The 16,314-nt window shown below is 42.6% G+C and overlaps 1 long non-coding RNA gene across 1 annotated transcript; it reads left to right on the forward strand.

The window, feature by feature from the left end:
* The first annotated feature begins 4,860 nt into the window (after positions 1 to 4,860).
* Positions 4,861 to 9,972, forward strand: LOC121436901. The gene is made up of 4 exons (XR_005972871.1): positions 4,861 to 4,912; positions 5,169 to 5,192; positions 6,004 to 6,118; positions 9,816 to 9,972. It is a non-coding gene; the product is annotated as an uncharacterized LOC121436901 (long non-coding RNA).
* Positions 9,973 to 16,314: the final 6,342 nt, after the last annotated feature.

Here is a 16,314-nt window from a genome sequence, read left to right on the forward strand (position 1 = left end):
CTGGTATTTATGGGAGTAACAAGAGGACATTGTATGGAATTAAGCAGTCTGTGACTCCATATCCTGAAAGACAGAATGTCAAACCCACTAGCAATACTTTTTAACATGGACAGCCATCAGAAAGAAGTGGCTATGCCACACCCCACTTCTCAGGTATTGATTCAGTGTCTGTTGTGGACCCAGATATCTACCATTTTAATAAGCATGATTTAGTGTCTGTCGTGGACCCAGATATCTACCATTTTAATAAGCACTCCCTGCAAATGTGATGCAGTAATGCATGGCCCTTTCGGGGAAATGGTCTCATGGGGATGGCGTCCATTTCAGTCCTGGTCATTTAAAGGAACCCATGCAGAGTTCTGTCATCTGGGGAGTCTATGAATGCCATTGTTCCACAGTGTGCTGCTCTTGCTGCTACCTGCTCAACAGGATGTGTTCCTACAAGGCATCACAGATCCCCTGCTGGTCACACGGATGGGAAGAGAAAAGAAAATGACTGACCTGGTGAGTCTCACATGATCTTGTCACTCTTGCTCAGGTAACAGGCTGGCAAGACCACACCACACTTGGTTCTTTTCCAGGAGCTGGTTCTTCATGGAGAGTACACAGTTTTCCCCCCTGTTCTACTAGAAGGCAGAGTAAGGGGAGAGAAAGCTCATGGAGAGGGGAGGAAGGCAGTTGAGAACGCTCATGCACTCTACTGTAGTGAATATAGGGATGGAGTAGTCTGTCTGCATCCAGTCAAGTCAAAGATGTGCAGTGACATCTTCCTCTTCTTTGTTCATCTCACAGACCCTTCCTATACAGACACACACACACACACACACACACACACACACACACTCACACACACACTCATACACTGGTGGCACTGATGACTCACATACTGGACACAAGGGCTCATGTCAGCTTCTTGTCAACCTTCTGTGTGTACTCTCTACAGTCTTGTTGTTCTTCTCATAGAAGAGACCTGACATTGACAACCTTGAAAAGGAACAAACTTGGAGGATGAACATCTGACTCCCAGACTCCTTATAAACCTAGAGAAATGAAGACAGTGTGCCTGATTGGAAATGACAATGAGACAGAAAAGAAAATGAAGGGGACAGAAGAGTCACACATGTGTAGGGGACACCTTTAGCAAAGACACAAAGACACTTCAGTGAAGCAGGCATATGCTGGTCACCGAGTTTTTCTGGGACTGTTGGTGGTTATAGGAGGTACAGCCCAGCATCGTGATCAGCTGCCTAAGGATAACCCTGTTCCTTTGATGACCATGACCTTGGTAAAGCTGGATCTATGATTAGGCTGCAGAAAAGAATTTCAGGAAAAGCCAGAATGAAGCAAAGCTTGTGAGCTTATTCATGCTATGGAAGAAGCTCACATAGTATAGGGATGGGTCATGCATGAAGGCCTGAGTGAGCACTAGAGAGACATGAGATTAGGTGTCATTGCAAAGGGTGTGTGGAGATGGCAGGAGAGTGAGAAATGTGAAGATTTTTATGGCTCTCAAAGTTACATTGTTACATTGTTTTAAAATTACATACTTTGAGTCTTTGAAATGGTTCTGTTTTTCCACTAGAAAAAAAATACAATAGGTTATTAAAAAGTAAAAAATAAAAATGCTTTTTTTTGCATCTGTAATGCCTTTCAGAAGCCAAGGGGGATACATCATTTTATTTATTTATTTGTATAGGAGACTTATTTTAGAATCTACACAAAACTGTTGTAGCCTCCCCTCCATACCTACCACCTTATCTCTGGATGCATACAGTGCAGAGCCTAGTGCTGGTTGGAGACCTCCACTTGGACGTCAGCTATACAATTCATGCTGTCCTTGAACTCTTTTTTTTTAAGTAATTTTTTTTATTGAGAAAAGGAAAAAAAAAACAAGTTTCCACCTCCTCCCAGCCTCCCATTTCCCTCCCCCTCCTCCCACCCTTCTCTCCCTCCTTCCACCCTTCTCCCCCTCCCCCTATTCCTCTCCCCCGCCCTCTCCAGTCCAAAGAGCAGTCAGGGTTCCCTGCTCTGTGGAAAGTCCAAAGTCCTCCCCCCTCCGTCCATGTCTAGGAAGGTGAACATCCAAACTGGCTAGGCTCTCACAAAGCCAGCACATTACGTAGGATCAAAACCCCGTGCCATTGTCCTTGGCTTCTCATCAGCCCTCATTGTTCGCCATGTTCAGAGAGTCTGGTTTTATCCCATGCTTTTTCAGTCACAGTCCAGCTGGCCTTGGTGAGCTCCCAATAGATCAGCTCCACTGTCTCAGTGGGTGGGTGCACCCCTCATGGTCCCGACTTCTTTGCTCATGTTCTCCCTCCTTCTGCTCCTCATTGGGACCTTGGGAGCTCAGTCCAGTGCTCCAGTGTGGGTCTCTGTCTCTATCTCCATCCATCACTAGATGAAGGTTCTATGGTGATATACAAGATATTCGTCAGTATTGCTATAGGATATGTTCTTATCCCTTTTAAAATTTCTTTGAGTAAATTAAATTGTAAGGTGAATATGTGATTCTACAAACATTCTGGTCCTAAGTAAGCATAATTAATTAATTTGTTTAATGTTTTTCACAGGGAAGTTTGTGCACCACATGAGTGAGTACCTAATGCCCACAGAGGACACCAGAGTTTGAGATCTCTCAGAACTGGAGTACAGACAGTTCTGAACCATCAGGTAGGTGCTGGGTATCAACCCTGGATCCTCTGGAAGACATCCAGTGATATAAAAGAATGAACCATATCTTCGGATCCTAATTTATTTGCTGTAATTTTTAAACTTTCTTTGAGATGTCTTTAGTAATACTTGCATTATATCTGCAGGTAATTTCGACTCTATCAGTTGGGTGGAGGCTTCTTGAATGTCAGAAAAATATAAAAATGATCACAGGGTGAGGGGCTGTGTATTCCCCTCTCGTGTCACCTTCACTGCCCTGTCTTTCTGTCTTATTATGAGACAAGTGGACATCCTCATAGACAGATATAAATATAGACAAGTTGCATATCACAGGATACAAAAGTCAATCAAAATTAACAGATGATCTACACAGGACTAGAGAGACATCTCTGAGGTTAAGAGTGCCTTTGGCTATTGCAGAGGACCTGACTTCAGTTTCCAGCACCCATATGGTGGCCCACATATGCCTATAACTCCAGATCCAGGATAACTGACAGTCTTTTCTGGCCTCAGTAAGCATCTGCACTCAAACATGCATACGGCACACAAAGACGTACAGGCAGATACTCAGTAAATAGTGAAAGCAGATCTAAAAGGTAATTGATCCAAAATACAACCTAAACATGAATCTTTTAACAGAAACATTTGAATGTTCATGATCATGGATTAGGAATAAACGTCTTAGTTATAACAAACCCCCTTTCATGAAAAGAAGAACTGGACTGTTAGGACTTCCATAAAGTGAAAAATGTACACTGTGATATAAAAGATATTTTTCCTGCCTGGGAAAATGAATGTTGGAAATTGTGTATCAGATGACAGTCTTCTTGTTTGCAGAATATAGAAAGTCTCAAAAAGAGCCACTAAGAAAATAGACAATTCAGGAACTAAAACTTGGCCAGAAGGGTGAGTAGATGCTCCACTAAGCGGAACATACAGCATCAACATCCTTAACACTTAGGGAGGAGAGACAGGTAACTCTAGGGGACTCTTGACACCCCTACAAAATATTCATAAATAAAGACTTGTCATACAAAGACCTGGCAAGGTTGTGGAGGATGAAACTCTCATACCCACTGTTTGTGGTCATGGAAAACAGGACAGAGACTTGGAAAAGTATTTCTCAGTTTCTTGATATGTTAATTGTCGTCTGACCAAAGCTGTAACAACTTCCCTGATGGAGCAGTGCTGTTACTTTGAGGAAAGCTTTCCCTGAAGCAGATCTGTAAGCTGCTAAGCTTATACTGACTTTGTGGTATTCCTTGCATCTGGACGGCCAGGATCCCTTTACATTTGAGCTGAAATGTTTACACTACACATATATGTTTTTAACTGTACTTATTGTCTGGCAGTTAGACATCCCCAGCCTGCCTGATGGCATTCCACTCCAGAAGGTGCCATCCACTCACAGTCCAGCCAGAGTCCTCAAAGCCTGGGCTGGCTGGCAGACAACCATAGGCCTGCCCAGAGCTACAAGGCTTCCATTACAATGAGCAAAATGTGTGATGGAGAAACAGGAGAGAAAGAGTAGTGGGATGGTTCATGTGCTGTGAAAAGAGGAGGAATAGAAAATGTGAAGGCAGTGAGGAACAGGCTGAGGGGTGGTCTTCTTGTCATTCATGGCCATGGGGTCATCAGGACCGAGGTTGCTACCAAAGGTAATTTCTGGGTCTCCGGTCTTATTGCAGCTTGGGTCTATGTTAACATCCATGGTCCAAGCTGCCACCAAAGGGCACACAGGAGCCTGGAGTCTGTGCTCCATCCTGTGGCCTTATTGGCATCTGAGGGCTGTTCTGCCACTGGAGTGACACTGATCTGAGTGACCTGAGCTGCCAACCGGGACCATGGTTTTGGCTGGTATAAGAGGTTCTTCTGTCTATGTCTTGCTTTCATTGGTTGAATAAAGAAACTGCCTTGGCCTTTAGATAGGGCAGCACTTATATGGAGTAGACTGAACTGAATGCTGGGAAGAAGGGCTGTGTGGCAGATGCCATGAAGCTCCTGCTTGAGACTGACGCTGGTTAGAATATTTTCCGGTAAGCCATGACCTTGTGGTGTTACACAGATTGGTAGAAATGGGTTGAATTAAGATGCAAGAGTTGACCAATAGGAAATTAGAGCTAATGGGCCAGGCAGTAATTTAACTAATACAATTTCTGTGTGATTGTTTCAGGTGTAAGCTAACTGGGCAGCTGGGACCAAAAGCAGGCATTCTCTCCTTCAACAATTGGTGCTCAAGGTGGGGTACAAAGCCTCAATTTTAAGTCTGATATAATCTTTTTTGTTAAAAGCATGGATTACTCCATGATGGAAACTTTATTTGATGCATAATGCAGTTTGTTGCCATTTCCTTATCAGATTTATAGGTTTTTGACAGTCTGAAATAAATGAGAGTTTTTATAAAACTTCATGAAACTGTTTCCACATTGTAACATGTAATTTGTACTAACATAAACCTGTCTCACTCATGTTTACTCACATATATTTGACTCCAGAATGAACTCTCTTCTTCCTTCGAGGTGAGAGCTGTGTGTTTACATTGACAATTGTTAGTGTGTGTTGTGTATATGCTCATGCTTGTGCAGATATGTCCCTGGATATATATGTGTGAAAGTTAGTTAATCACTTACTGCTGTGATAGGTTATGTGTTATAATTCTCCTGGTCCTCTTCAATGATGACCTGGTGTGTAGTACACTGCTTACTTATCTCCATAGTTCTTTACTCATGTGCTGACGTATATCAGTATGGCTCAACACCCATTTTCCTAAACTGTTTTCATCTATTGCTGTTCTCTATTTCCATGCTCCATTTGTCCCAGTATTGGCCAGAGGAATCCATTTAAGATGGCATCAATGTTCATCTCGTGCCTCTGGAGAATTTCCTGGGTCTAAGCATTGCGCTCTCTGAGCCCCTGTATGGAAAGGAAGTAATGATGCCCACCTCAAAGAATAATTTTCAGGGCCTGAATGGAGAGGAAACAAAACCTGTGTATTTTTGTGGTTGGCCGATTTCCCTTGCCCCCTTTGTGCTGCCCATGGAAGGCTGTGGCATGAAAGTAGGGGCCTGAGTGCACACAGAGAGGGGGAGGTCTTGTCACGGGAATGGGAAATGCACAAGCTCACATTCCCAGTATGTGTCTGCAGTCACAGTTATCACTGTATATGCCCAGGGTGGTGAGATGACCTGGGAGGAGGAAAAACATCATTGTGTACCTTCCATTGATGTCGTCTGCACAGACACCATCATTCCATCTCCTGGGTTTTATGTGCTTTCTCATCCTGGTTTCCTCTATTTCATGAGTTTTCTTTTCCCTTCTGCTACCTTCTAGTGTAAAGCAAAGGGTTTAATCTCTGCAACCCAGAAGCAGGAGTTCATAGGGAAGAACCCAGTGTGCTGTGATGTCTGCCAGACAGGAAAGGTGAACAGACATTGGGACATCAAAGGTGAGTCAATTCCCTTACCTATCCTTATCCATTCAATATGATAACAATACCTCATCTTCTGTTCATTAGCAATCTTTTGAGGTTAAATATGATCCTGTGTGTATGAATCTCAGATGGGTAGAAGGACCAAGGCACTTTGGAGTAAGTATGTTACAGCAGCTATCCCTGATCTCCCTGGTAGGTATTAGATAGTGGTACTCAAATATAGTGAGTGCCTGTGAGATGTTATTGCAAATATAGCTCTTTCACAATCATCCCTTGTAAGAACAGAATCTACAATATATTACTCTATGTCTATAGAGGACCACATTACATCACTCCTCCTCCAACTCTATTCGGAAAGGTGAAGGCCTCCCATAGGTTTGAGGAAAGCATGGCCCTTCAAGTTGAAGCAGGACCTAGCTCCTCCCCTTGATCAATGCTGGCCAGGTAATCCAGCTAAGCATCAGGGACAGATCTTGCTCTCACTGCTAGGAGCTTTACAAAGAGACCAAGCTGCACTGGCAGAGGGCCTAGGCAGGCCCCATGCAGACTCCCTAGCTGTTGGTCCAGAGTCCATCAGCTCTCATAAGTTCAGGTCAGCTGTCTCTCTGGGTTCCCCTGCCGTGACCCCCCTGGCTCGTACAATCCCTCCTCGCTTTCTGCCACAAGACCCTCTGAAGCTCACTGCAGAGCTTGTCTGCAGATCTCTACCTCTGCTTCCCATTGGTTACTGGATAGAGTATCTCTGGTGACAACTGAGGTAGTCACCAATCTGATTACAGTAGATGGCCAGTTCAGGCACGCTCTCCACTAAGAGTCTTAGTTTGGGTCATCCTTGCACAATGATTATTGATATGGAGCATTATTTTTTGGTTTTTTTAATTAAGAATTTTTTAATTCAATATTTTCTCATTTTATATATCTATCCCCATTCCCACTCCCTCTCCTCCTCCCACTTCACCGTTCTCTCCCCACTCCCCATCCACTCCTCAGAAAAGGTAAGGCTTCCCATGGGGAATCAATGAAGTCTGATCCTTCACTTGAAGGCAAGACCAAGGCCCTCTCCCCTATATCTAGGCAGAGCAAGGTATCCCACTAAAGAGAATGTGCTCCAAGACGCCAGTTCAGTGTGTGTATTTGAACGAATCCAGGACCCTGCGTGTACGAAGCACGTGTCTTAGAATGCAATAACAATCACAGCCAGCATTTTATTGAATCTCGAGGGTTCATCTTTTAGAGATTATCTTAGGTCATGTCACATGAATATGGAGAGTTTTCTTTTCCAGGTCAAATGATTTTGATTTTGATTTTGCTTGCCCAAAGGAAGTGGCTATAACTGTCAGTACAATCCTGAATGAAAATGTCTTCTTTCTAATCTTAAAGAAAAACCTTTCAGGCTTTCCCCAACTGTGTGAATGAGCCTGGAATTTTTCACACTGGGTTTTGGAAAGATTCTATTTGTTGACCCTAACACTAAGAAATCAAGCCAAAACAATTTCCTAAGTGGTTTGTATAGTTTATGGCAATCCTTACTTCTTAATGTTTATAAACAATCTCCTAGTTTCCATCCTATCAACAATGAGCTTCTATTATATTTGCTGGAGTCCCATAAGCTAGGTCCCAAGTCAGTTTTCCACACTGTCAACCTTCATTTGCTAACTGTGGCCACTCACACCTGATTAAGTAAGAAACTTTCTGAAATATTATATTTTAGGCAAACACAAATTGCCAATCACACACAAATAAAAATAAGTCCAGGCTGTTAGGAGAGGATTTACAGGTAATCCTGTGTGCATGAAAATGAAAATACTCAATTTAAATTTGTATGTTCAACAGAGTGGGAAAGGATATTATTTTCAAATTCTCATTCTCCAGGGACTAGGGAGTTGGCTCAGTGCGTAGCAGTGCTTACTGAGCCAGCATGAGAACCTGACTATGAATCCCTAGCAACCACATAAAAAGGGCAGGCATGGCCACACATGCCTATCATCCTAGCATTGTGCAGCAGAGACGTATGAATCCTTGGAGCTTACTCAGCCAGTTTAGCTGAAGAAGCAAGCTTGTGAGAGTAGACCTTACCTTAAAGGAATAATGAAGAGAGCAATAGGAGTTAACAACCAATGTCCTTCCTTGACCGCTACACACACGCATTTGTTACCCTGTACACCTGTGTTGTTGGTTTTCCTTTTACTCTAGTTCCACATCGGGTGACACAATGTTGTTGGATGTTTTATTCTTTTCTCTTTTGGGTGGCCAGTCATTCAGCTCCCAAACAAATCCCACACACAGGAGCTTATTCTTACTTATAAATGCCCAGCCTTAGCTTGACTTATTTCTAGCTAGCTTTTCTTAACTTAAATTAACCTGTCTACCTTTTGCCTCTGGGCTCTTACCTTTGTCTATTCTTTGTATCCCTTTCTTTACCTCTTTCTCTGTGGCATACAGTGTAGCTGGGTGGCTTGTCCCTGATGTCCTCCTCCCTCGTTCTTTCATTGCTCCTTCTGTTTATACTCTCTGCCTGCCAGCCCCTCCTAGCCTTTCTCCTGCCTTGCTAGTTGGCAATCAGCTCTTTATTAGACCATCAGTTTTAGACAGGCAAAGTAACACAGCTTCACAGAGTTCAACAAATGCAGCATAAACAAAATCAACACAACTTAAACTAATATGCCTGCCCTACACTTACACCATACACTTCCCTCCCCACATGTCCATTTTACAGTACCAAATGCCCGTAATTGCTGCGAGCTTGGCAGAGTATAAGTAAGACATGACAGGTGCATACGAATACTGTGGTTACTGTGGTAAGTAAGCCTGGAGTGGGGGACTTGTGGGTGGTTCTGGACAGGCTTTGGGAAAACAAAGCCATTGGTTTCAACATGTTCTCACAACAGATGAAAACATGACCTGGAGAAATCCACATTAGTAGTTTAGAGTCAATTGAATACAGACACAAAGACACACACACACACACACAAGATAGAGGTAGACTAAGTAAGAAGTTGCTGGCTACTTTTATGTCAACTTGACACAAGGTAGTCATTTTGGAAGAGGAAACCTCAATAGAGAAAGTCTCCACCTGATTGGCTTTAAGTAGTAACTGATCCGGGGGAGCTGTGCCACCTCTGAGCCGGTGGTCCTGGGTGCTATAAGAAAGAAAGCCATGAAGAGGAAGCCAGTAAGAAGCGCCCCTCCATTGCTTCTGCTTTAATTCTTTTTTTTTTTTTTATTTTTGAGGCAGGGTTTCTCCATAGCTTTTTGGTTCCTGTCCTGAAACTAGCTCTCTCTTGTAGACCAGGCTGGCCTCGAACTCACAGAGATCCGCCTGTCTTTGCCTCCCGAATGCTGGGATTAAAGGCGTGCGCCACCACCGCCCAGCTTCTGCTTTAATTCTTGCACCCAGGTTCCTGCCCTGCTTAAATTCTTGCCCTGACTTTCCTCAATGATGGACTGTTACCTGGATATTTTAGAAAAAATAAATTATTTCCATTTCATCTTCTTTTTGGTTTTGGTATTTTATTACAGAAAAAAAAAACACTAAGACAAACACATTTTAAAAATGACTGACTCTCTTTAGAATTACAGTCAATATTTCTACTTCATAGTGACTATTAAAATAAGGACTGATAATGCTAAATTAGCATATTGAAACCCTTTATATAATGAGAAAATAACGCAATATTGACTTTTAACTTATATTTTAAAAACTAACCCGCAGCACATGTCATTTTGGGAACAGCTGCTCTCTCGCACGTAAACAACTCCCTGCACATCCAGACGGGCCCTAGAGGCAAGCACTAAAGCACTGCTCATCCACATCTCTGGAGAATGCCTCCTGGTTCTCCCAGACTATGAGGCCACAGTGCTCTTCTGGACAGCTGTTAGCAGACCACGCCCCCTTCCTGTTCCTAAGACTCTGGAGCTGCTTCCTGGCTCCTGTTGACTTTGTGCTTTTCCTCACTCCTTTGGGGCAGAGACGTGGGGTAGAGAACTGTTCTGGGCGCGACAGCCTTGACCCATGGTGAAGAAATTGACCTCTTGTTTTTCCCAAAGAGAAGAGCAAAGGGAACTCTTGCGTTCTGTCTATTTACCCCCGTTAATGCCTTTGTAAGACTTAAAATGTCAGGATGTGAGCCTCTTTCCTTCTTTCTTGACATAGTCTACCTCCCCACCACTGTGCTGACATCCATTTCCTTGGGCTTACAGGCTTCCCGCCTTGGAGACACACATTCTGACCTTTAGCCAATCATGCAAACATTAGCCAAGTGTTAGACAATAAAGAAAAAATTGTGTGTATGGGAGAGGGGCTTAAAATGGCTGTGGTTAGTTTAGCAATGGTAATTTTCTAATGTAAAATTAGAGCGGCATCTGTAATCAAAATAGCACAGCTGATGAGATTTGCTTGTTTTTATGGCAACAAGTGTAACAATGTCAATCCCTAAAATTATAGAATAAACATGCATATTGCTAATTTTCATACCTTCATTTGTAACAATGAATGTTACATCTAATTCACCAAAACTGATGGATCTAATACTTGTAAAGAAAACATCTTGAGATTAAACATGTGATTATTCCCCAGGACATAGCATGTCACCAGTGTATAAAGCAGCAATCATATATACTAAAAGAACATCAAATTAAGAATCAAATTAAGAGACTCAGTATGTCTGGGGTAGGCTCCAAACACCCACATTTAGCAAAACTGTACAGAAAACTTTTTTTTTTTTTTTTTGGATTTTTCGAGACAGGGTTTCTCCGTAGCTTTTGGTTCCTGTCCTGGAACTAGCTCTTGTAGACCATGCTGGCCTCGAACTCACAGAGATCCACCTGCCTCCGCCTCCCGAGTGCTGGGATTAAAGGCGTGCGCCACCACCGCCCGGCTTACAGAAAACTTTTTAACCGGTACAGGGTCACAGGTTTAACTGAGTGCTATTATGTAAGTAGCAGTTTTCACCATGCGCTGTGTTTCTGAATTCCATCCACACCCTATCTACCCCAGTTCTCTCATTATTACTGGTATATTACATGGCACTCTGTGTCTGTACAATGAAGTTTAGTACTGTTTTAAAACGTGGCCCAGGGCCAGTGTGTGGATAACGCATTTTTGAAAAGACCGATGATCTAATTCAATCCTTGGGACCCACATGATGGAAGGAGAGAACCTATTCCTTCATGCTCTCAATGCTTTCCTCTGACCTCCATGCACATGCTAAGGCACACATATACATACACACACGCGCACATAGAAAATACGGAGTATACAGCACTGGGGAGGCAGAGGCAGACGGATCTCTGTGAGTTCGAGGCCAGCCTGGTCTACAAGAGGTAATTCCAGGACAGGCTCTAAACCTACACAGAGCAACCCAGTCTCGAGACACCTCCAAAAACATTTTTAAAAAATAAATGAACATAAACTTACTGTATGACATAGCTATACCACTCTTGGGTACATACACAATGGACTCGAAGTCAATATACCACAGAGATACCTGCTAGTCTATGTTTACTGCTGCACTCTTGACAATAGTTAAGTGGAACCAGCGCAGAGGTCCACAAACATGAATGGATAAAGAATACATGGTAAAGGGCCTCGGTGATGGCTCAGTGAGTAAAGGCGTGTGACACCGAGCCTGACAATCTAAGATCAATCCTCAGGACCCTCAAGACGAAAGGAGAGAACAAACTTCCCACAGTCCTCTGATCTCCATACACACTCTCTATGACACAGGCATGAAAATATATGCACACATATATACAAAGGAAAGGTGAAAGCATTTGTGGGAAATGCATACAACTGGAAATTATCTTAAGTAAAATTAACATAAACTCAGAAAAGCAAATACTCGCCATTTATTCACACATGCAGGGTCTAAATTTACAAAACTGGATGTGGAGGCTGCCGTGTGTCGGGGGGTGGGGTTGTGTAATGAAAGTGGAAAGGGGACCATGGGAGGGGAATGACGGAAAAGGAGTCTTAGTGGAATACACGTGGCATGAAGTCAAACGGATGAATATTTGGGATCATGAAGGTGATGAGCAACAGAGGAGCAGGGGTGGGCGAGGGAGAAGGCAGTGGGAGAAGAGGAATTGACAGATAAGGATTAAAAGGCCATAACAAAATCCACCCTTTTCATAACTTAAAAATTCATTTAAAAAACAAAAATAGGAAGACATTGTTTTGCGTTTTAGACACCATTTTGAAATGTTCAAAGAGAGGAACGAAAGATACTCACACACAGTACAGGACATATTTAAGGTCATTTCTGTGGCAAAGAATGCTACAGTGAGGGTGGACAGTGTGTTCAATGTCACTGTTCTACCGCTGTTCCACTGTACAGAGGGGCAATATGGTGTTTAAAACCGCATCGTATATTTCTAAATAGCTAGGAGAGGATTGTTGGTGTTTTCACTAGACAGAAATGATGCATATATGATGTGTCTGATATGCCAGTCATTACCTGCTATATGCATGTACTGAAATAGCACATGGTACCTTATAATTCTGTACTTATGTGTCAAATAAAGATAAAATAAATTAGAGTTTAAAAAGAGAATTGATAGAACGAGCTGTATAATGCAAGGCATGGTTTTGCCTTCTTTGTAGTCTCTCGAGGTTCAGTAGGTTTATTTCTGATACATCCACTCCATCACAATTATGACTATGACCTATATTCTTACACCCTAAATATTGATAGCTATGAGTGTTCATTTTATTGCTGTTCTCTGTGTTTTTCTTTAGCTTGACGCATTGTCTTTTATGCATCAGTGTCTATATAGTTGAATGCTTTCTTGTTGCTTTGTGGATTTCTAGTTGTATTCATTATTGCCAAATAACCCAATTTTTGTTACCTCAGCTTCTTCAACTTCTTGTATTTGTGCATGTGTGTGACCCAGGATGATTTTTAACGAATGACACACACCTGTTTGAAGAGTGGAATTCATTGTTTGTAGACAGAATGCACTGTGCACACCCAATAGATCCACTGGGCAAGGGCGTTCAGCTCATCTGAACCTTGTTACTTTTTGTTCTCCCAATTCCGTGTGTTACTGAACAAGGAATGGTGAAGACTCCAGTTTAGCTGTGGGTTTGTCTGTTTTCCCGTCAGTCTTCTCGGCTCTGCTCCACAGCTTGTGATGTGCCCTGGCTTTATGGGCATCTGTTTTCAGAACTTTTATATCTTCTTGCTTAACGAACACAAAGATTCTTCTCCTGAGTTGTCAGGTTTAACAAATCTGAATGCATGTAGGTCATGCACTTTCACTAGCATTTCAGATAAAGAAATTATATTGCACATTTGTATAAGTATTCCCTCTGACCTGAAATTCAAATTTAGCTGGATTAAATTCAGTCTGGCAACTCTGCACCTGGAATATTCTGTGGAGTTGAGCCCAAGTGCTCTGAACAAAGTCTTAATGAGGTTTACTCAGTATCTGCCATGCCAGGGGTCACCCATGTGAGGGAGGTTTCCTGATGTCCAGGGGAGTGGAACCTCTGGGTGACGACAACACGAGTGATATACAATGCAGGGGACACAAAACACCCAGGTGAGTCCTTTGTCACTAATTGAAATCTTAGAATTTTGCTCAACACATGAATTTCTTTTTTATTTTTATGGTTTATTTAACTTTATTTTATGTGCATTGGTGTGAAGTGTCAGATCCCCTGGAACTGATTCAGGCAGTTGTGAGCTGCCATGTGGGTGCTGAGAATTGAACCCGGGTCCTCTGGAAGAGCAGTCAGTGCTCTTAACCACTGAGCCATCTCTCCAGCCCCATGAATTTCTTATTGAGTTCAAGAGAACAAATTATGTGGGAGTCCTCTTTGTGTGCTGTGATTACCATTAATGAATAAAGAAACTGCTTTGGACCTATAGCAAGGCAGAACTTGGGTAGGCAGGGAAAGCTGGGCTGAATGCTGGGAGAAAGAAGGGCAGAGTCAGAGAGAAGCAATGGAGCCACTGGAGACAGACACTGGGAACTTTAGCCACTGTCACATGGCGATATACAGAAATGGGTTAAATGAATATATAAGAGATTAGCCAATAAGAAGCTAGAGCTAATGGGCCAAGCAGTGATTTAAATAATACAGCTTCTGTGTGATTGTTTTGTGGCTAAGTGGCCAGGAACCAACGGACAGCTCTCTCCTTCTTCAACAACCAAAGAAACTTATTACCCTTAGACAAGAATGTCACTGAGTTTCTGCTTTGGGTCTGCCACCTGCCAATGGAAGCTATCACTCCAGTGTCCAGTCCAGCCGAAGATGCATAAGGATCCCATCTCACCCTTCTGGAGCTCAAAGGAAGCACATTTCTCTCTGGTAAAATAGGGAAAGGAGCAAAAGTAAAATGAGGGAACAGGAAAACTCAACAACCACATCAAGTGGAGTCGGTGGTGACTTTAGTTGAATGGAAATGTGATCTCATTGTCCCTCCCCCTAAACAAATGAGGACACCCAGTCCGCCACATGAACTTACAGAGAAAAGAAAAACATTCCAGAATTTTTCCTCCTTCTCTGTCTTGACTCCCCTTAGATGGCATAAGTCACGGTACACTGTGGATAGGTAATGAATCCAACCTGAAGATTGGGAAAATGGCCAGTTATTACCCATAATGTCACATCAGCACCACAAACTCCCAGAGGTGATGTGATGAGAAGAGCCCCTCAACTCTATGGTATTCTTTCCACACACCCTGAAGAATGGTCTAATTTCAAGAAAGACAGCTAATGAAACCTGTGCTCCTTGTGGGTATCAGGGACCCTAGAGCCTTGTAGTAATTCATCAAATGGATAAGCATGGACTGACAATGTAGCCAGCAATTCCACTTCTAAGTACACAGCCAAGAAATAGCAAGAGCTAAGTCTATATAAACACTTGTGCACAAAAGTGTACGGCAACATTACTCATAATATCTCCAAAGTGGAAATCACCTAAAGACCACCAAGTGATTACCAGATAAATAACAATAAACTATTACTCAGCCTTTAAAAAGCAAAGGAATAAATCCTCCTGCATTCTAGAATATGGATGAACCTTGAAAATATCACAAAATAGAAGGAAGCCTGCTACAAAACAAAAATAGCATGAATCTATTTCTATCAACTGCCCCAGAAGAGAAAAGGAGCATCCAGAGAGACAGAGAATGTCTGGGGTTAGACAGGCCACTACACCCTTATAATCCCAGCTTTCAGGAAGCAGGCTGAAGGCAGAGGAATGGAAATTTAAGGTTAGGCCTAACTACAGAGTGAATTCAAAGTCAGCCTAGACTACATAACTCAGAACCTGTCTCACGGGACTATTCCAGATTCAACTAGGGCATGAGGGTCTAACTACACTAAAACCATAATGAGAGGTTTCAATGCAACAGAAATATCTGAAAATTATTACAGTGATGCACAATAATATATGTTTACTGAAAATTATCCTTAGCATATAGGGGCATGTTTTGTTGTTGTTTGAGATAAGATTTCATTCTGCAACCCACACTGGCCTCAAACTTACTGCAATCCTCCTACCCCATTTTTCCAAATACCAGGGCAGAAGGAATCAGAGGAAAATATGGTTGTCATCACAAGCGCTCTGACTCATTCCCTCTTTCTTACACACACATGCGCACACGAGAGCACGCGCGCACACACACCAGACAGATTCTAGTATCATACCAATTTTTCCAAGATAGTTTTCTTGATTCAGTCAGTACGACATTTCATTTTTGGATTAACCATGTCTACCCTGCCCCAAACTATAAGAAAATCACACACACACACACACACACGCATGCACGCACCTACACACACACCTTGTTCATAATAAAAGGTATCAGAAAGGAGTCAGGCAGTGGTGGCGCACGCCTTTAATCCCAGTACTCAGGAGGCAGAGGCAGGTGGTTCTCTGTGAGTTCACGGCCAGCCTGGTCTACAGAGTGAGTTCCAGGACAGGCTACAAAGCAACAGAGAAATCCTGTCTCGAAAACCCAAAAACAAACAAACAAAAAAAAGGATATCAGAATACCCCCCCCCCCCTCTCTCTCTCTCTCTCCTCTCTCTCTCTCTCTCTCTCTCTCACACACACACACCTAGTTTATAATAAAAGATGCCAAAATACATAAGATGAATTGGTAAAAGAAAATTATTTCATGGGTACAAGATGAAAAATTCTAGGAGGAAGTAAAAATAACTATAATAAACAATACAATGATGAAGGGTGGCTATATTG

Source organism: Microtus oregoni, unplaced genomic scaffold (genome assembly GCF_018167655.1).
Source record: "Microtus oregoni isolate MIOR12 unplaced genomic scaffold, Mior012 000050F_006, whole genome shotgun sequence".
NCBI classification, from domain to species: Eukaryota; Metazoa; Chordata; class Mammalia; order Rodentia; family Cricetidae; genus Microtus; species Microtus oregoni.